This window comes from Physeter macrocephalus, chromosome 7 (assembly GCF_002837175.3).
Source record: "Physeter macrocephalus isolate SW-GA chromosome 7, ASM283717v5, whole genome shotgun sequence".
NCBI classification, from domain to species: Eukaryota; Metazoa; Chordata; class Mammalia; order Artiodactyla; family Physeteridae; genus Physeter; species Physeter macrocephalus.
The window spans coordinates 37,517,484-37,523,260 of NC_041220.1; positions in this window are offsets into that span (position 1 = coordinate 37,517,484).

Sequence of the window (5,777 nt, forward strand, 5' to 3'; positions counted from 1 at the left end):
CTGCCTTCTGGGCCACATCAGAGTACTCTTGCTATAGCCTTGCTCCCTCTGGCATTAACCATTCTCAGTTGTGGTACAGACTCTTTTATCCAAGATTTGTTACTGAGCAATAAAAAGAAACAAGCTAGTGATAAATGAAAAAACTTGGAAGATTCTCCAGGGATTTATGCAGAGTAAAAAAAAAAAAGCTAACCCAAAGAGGTCAAATACTATATGATTCCATTTATATAAAATTCTTAAAATGACAAAATTATTGAAATAGAGAACTGATTAGTGGTTGTCAGGATTTAAGGAAGGAACTGAAGTGCAGCAGGTAAAGCTATAAAAGGACAATCTGAGGGATTTTGTGGTAATAGAAATACTCTATATCTTAATGTATCAATATCCTGTTTTGGTATTATATCAATACTACAGTTTTATGAGATGTTACCATTGGGGAAAACTATGTAAAGGACATTAAAGATCTTTGTATTATTTCTTATAACTTCATGTGAATCTACAATTTTCTTAAGATTTTTAAATAATACATTTTAAAAATTTTAGAAAGTGATGGTAATTACAGCCTGAAATAAAACCTGGTGCAAGAATATCCATTATAGTGAGATTGAAAAGGGTTCTAAGCCTTGATAAAGGGATATGAATGATGCTCCAAAGTGGAAGCCAACTGCTAGTTACTGGGCACGTGGCTTCCTATTCACAGGGCTCAGTTAGCTCTGAGCCCTGGCAATACAGAACTAAATATGCCCTCCTCTTAAAAGATTAATACTCTTGTGATATCAATAGACAAGTATTAAAAAATAGTCATAGAAATTAGCTCAGACTTCTATGATAACCTTGACTTAAGGAAGTTTGCAAATATTTTTTTCTCAAAAGTTCGACTTTTCAGTTATTGTTTGCAGAATACAGGAAAATAATATCCTTTAGCATTCTGGTGCTCTTTTAATAATGGTCCCCCATTATTCAATTATATAAGAAGTAGAGATCAAATGATTTATCTATTAATCTCTTATCAGGAAGGCAGTTTAATGTGAGCTGATTAAAGAGATTGTGTTCCCAAAAAGAAAATAAAATCTATACTCAGATGGTTCCAAAAGGAAAAAGAATATATTCATGCTGTAGAATTGAGACTATCTTTTAAGCCAGAGGTGGTAAATTTTTTCCTTCTTTCCTGGGCAAGGTTATTGTTTGTCTGTTCTCAATTACCTACACCTTTTCCATTCATTAGACACATGCTTGTCAGGTTGCCAAGGCATTCTCCATTGTGGAATCAAATATCCTAACTTATTTCAAAAGTGCTGGCTTTGCATCAAATTTTAAAATGACATATTTTATGTATGAAATTTCAAAATTAATTTAGACTAGTTCCCCATTTACCTTAATAATATAATTATGTCTATTGTATTTTTCCTTATCTTTGATTTCTTTAACTGTTTTCATCTCCTAAAATTATATATGCAAATAGGAAATTTATTCTTCCAATAGAGAAAAAGCAATATTTTGAGATAAGAAAGGTATTCTTGTGTTTTTTGGCAATAAAGAAATTTCACAACCTATTAGGGAGCAAATTTAAATGCTTTATTATACATGATTTAATAAAATCTAGGATTTACTTAATTACTATATGAAAATCTACATTTAAATATGTAAAAATGTTAGCATATTTTTTGGCTCAAAGACCTGTCTTTGATATTGGGCCATAACTTATGCTTTTGGTCTTAAGACATCATTGGTAATAAACCAGCACAAAACCCTATATTTGTTCCCCTGATAGGTGAGGAGGATTATCTTCTAAATTGCAGAAGTTTGTTACCAAGAAAATGGATTCTTTATAGAATATATGTCTTTTTAATGAATGAGGAAAAAAACTATTTTGTGCCTCAAATCTCCAAGTCAGAATAAATAACTATTTTTGGATTTTGTTTTCGTTTTTTCTTGACTATTGTATATACACATAGTACATATTTAATAATAAAGGAATCCATAGTAGATGCTATAAACTGTTTTCAAACTTCTTTGAATCCATATTTATTTTCTATTTAGACTTACCTTAGATAGTGAAGTATCCCTCACTTTTCTTCACATTATACATATTCTTAATAATTACAAGCATTTTACAGACAGAGAAAATCCATCACAAAGAATTTAAATGATTTCCCTGAAATCTTACATTTAGAAAGCAATGAGATTTGTTTTATAATACAAATAACTGACATCTGCTTTTCCAATGCAAGTCATTGAAATGAAGCAGTAATCATCCCAAATTTTCAACCAATATCCTCCATGCCCTGTCCCTTCCTTTATTCAATAATGAGTTTTTTTCCTTCAAGTTTTATTGAGATACAATAGACATACACCACTGTATAAGATGTACAGCATAATTATTTGACTTACATACATCATGAAATCATTATCACAATAAATTTAGTGAATATCCATCATCTCATATAGACACAAACTTTTAAAAACAGAAAAAAAAATTTTCCTTGTGATGAGAACTCTTAGGATTTACCCTCTTATCAATTTTCATATATGACATACAGCAGTGTTAATTATATTTATCATGTTGTATATTACATCCCAAGTGCTTATTTTTCTTATAACTGGATGCTTGTACCATTTGAGTGCCTTCATCCAATTCCCCCTCTACCCACACCCCATCTCTGGTAACCAAAGAACTGATCTCTTTTTCTATGACTTTGTTTGTTTTTTAAGTATAGTTGACTTAAAATGGTATGTCGATTCCTGGTACACAACATAGTGATTTGATATTTCTGTACATTTCAAAATGATCACCGTGATAGGTCAAGTTATGATATATCACCATACAAAGGTATTATATACTTATTGACTATATTTCCTACACTGTACATTTCATACTTGTGACTCGTTTATCTTGAAACTGGAAGTTTGTACCTCTTAAACTTCCTCATCAATTTCTTATCTCCCCTCATGTCCCTTCCCTCTGGCAACCACCTGTTTCTTCTCTGTACCTATAACTCTGTTTCTGTTTTGTTATGTTTGTTCATTTGTTTAGATTCCACATATGAGAAATAATACAGCATTTGCCTTTCTCTGTCTCACTTATTTCACTTAACACCCTCTAGGTCCACCCATATTGTCTCAAATGGCAAGATTTCATTCTTGTTCATGGCTAAATAATATTCCATTATATATATATGATTTGTTTTATAATACAAATAACTGACACCAACTTTGACACTTCTGTCTGTAATATATATATTACAGAGAAAATCCATCAGAAAGAATTTAAACGATTTCCCCAAAATTTACATTTAGAAAACAATGAGGAGTATGATGAGAGGGACCTTCAAGATGGCAGAGGAGTAAGATGTGGAGATCACCTTCCTCCCCACAAATACATCAGAAATACATCTACATGTGGAACAACTCCTACAGAACACCTAGTGAATGCTGGCAGAAGACCTCAGATTTTCCAAAAGGCAAGAAACTCCCCACGTACCTGGGTATGGTAAAAGATAAAAAGGAAAAACAGAGACAAAAGAATAGGGACAGGACCTGCACCTCTGGGAGGCAGCTGTGAAGGAGAAAAAGTTTCCACACACTAGGAAGGCCCTTCACTGGGGGGGGGAGCTTTGGAACCACAGAGGAGAGCGCAGCAACAGGTGTGCGGAGGGCACAGTGGAGAGATTCCCTAATAGAGTGTTGGTGCTGACCAGCATTCACCAGCCTGAGAGGCTTGTCTGCTCAACCACCAGGGTGGCTGGGGGCTGGGAGCTAAGGCTCAGGCTTCAAAGGCCAGATCTCAGGGATAGGACTGATGTTGGCTGCGTGAGCACAGTCTGAATGGAGCTAGTGTGCCACAGCTAGCCAGGAGGGAGTCCAGGAAAAAGTTTGGAACTGCCTAAGAGGCAAGAGACAATTGTTTCAGGGTGCGCAAAGAGAGGGGATTCAGAACACTGCATAAACAAGCTCCAGAGATGGGCACGAGCCGCGGCTATCAGCATGGACACCAGAGACAGGCATGAAACGCTAAGGCTGCTGCTGCAGCCACCAAGAAGCCTGTGTGCAAGCACAGGTCATTAACCACACCACCCCACCTGGGAGACTGTGCAGCCAGCCACTGCCAGGGTCCCATGATCCAGGAACAAATTCCCCGGGCAAAAGAATAGGGACAGGACCTGCACCTCTGGGAGGCAGCTGTGAAGGAGAAAATGTTTCCACACACTAGGAAGCCTCTTCACTGGTGGAGATGGGCGGTGGGGCGGGGGGGAGCTTTGGAACCACAGAGGAGAGCGCAGCAACAGGTGTGCGGAGGGCACAGTGGAGAGATTCCCTAATAGAGTGTTGGTGCTGACCAGCATTCACCAGCCTGAGAGGCTTGTCTGCTCAACCACCAGGGTGGCTGGGGGCTGGGAGCTAAGGCTCAGGCTTCAAAGGCCAGATCTCAGGGATAGGACTGATGTTGGCTGCGTGAGCACAGTCTGAATGGAGCTAGTGTGCCACAGCTAGCCAGGAGGGAGTCCAGGAAAAAGTTTGGAACTGCCTAAGAGGCAAGAGACAATTGTTTCAGGGTGCGCAAAGAGAGGGGATTCAGAACACTGCATAAACAAGCTCCAGAGATGGGCACGAGCCGCGGCTATCAGCATGGACACCAGAGACAGGCATGAAACGCTAAGGCTGCTGCTGCAGCCACCAAGAAGCCTGTGTGCAAGCACAGGTCATTAACCACACCACCCCACCTGGGAGCCTGTGCAGCCAGCCACTGCCAGGGTCCCATGATCCAGGAACAAATTCCCCGGGAGAACACATGGCATGCCTCAGGCTGGTGCAATGTCACACTGGCCTCTGCCGCTGCAGGCTTACCTCACATTCCGTAGCCCCCCCTACCCTCGGCCTGAGTGAGCCAGAGCCCCAAATCAGCCACTCCTTTAACCCTCTCCTGCCTGGGGGAAGAACAGATGGCCTCAGGTGACCTAAATGCAGAGGCAGGGCCAAATCCAAAGCTGAACCCCAAGAGCTGTGCAAACAAAGAAGAGAAAGGGAAATCTCTCCCAGCAGCCTCAGAAGCAGCAGATTAAATCTCCACAATCAACTTGATGTACCCTGCATCTGTGGAATACCTGAATAGACAATGAATCATCCCAAAACTGAGGCAGTGGACTTCGGGAACAACTGTAGTCTTGAGGTTTATTGTATGCGACTGACTAGTTTCTGACTTATATGTTTATAATAGTTTAGTTTTTAGCGCTTGTTATAATTGGTGGATTTGTTTATTGGTTTGGTTGCTCTTTATTTTTTATTACTTTTTTGAAATTTTAATAACATCTTTTTAATTTTTTATTTTAATAACATTATATATTTTATTTTATTACTTTTTTCTTTCTTTTTTGTTCTCCCTTTTCTTCTGAGCCTTGTGGTTGACAGGGGCTTGGTGTTCTGGCTGGGTGTCAGGCCTGAGTCTCTGAGGTGGGAGAGCTGAGTTCACGACACTGGTCTACCAGAGACCTCCTGGTCCCTCATAATATCAATTGGTGAGAGCTCTCACAGAGATCTCCATCTCAACACTAAGACCCAGCTCCTTTCAAAAACCAGCAAGCTCCAGTGTTGGACACCCCATGCCAAACAACTAGCAAGAGAGGAACACAACACCACCCATTAGCAGAGAAGCTGCCTAAAATCATAACCTACACAAACCACTGAAACAACCTTAGTCACTGGGGGCAGACACCAAAAACAACAGGAACTACAAACATGCAGCCTGTGAAAAGGAGACCCCCAAAACAGTAAGTTAAGCA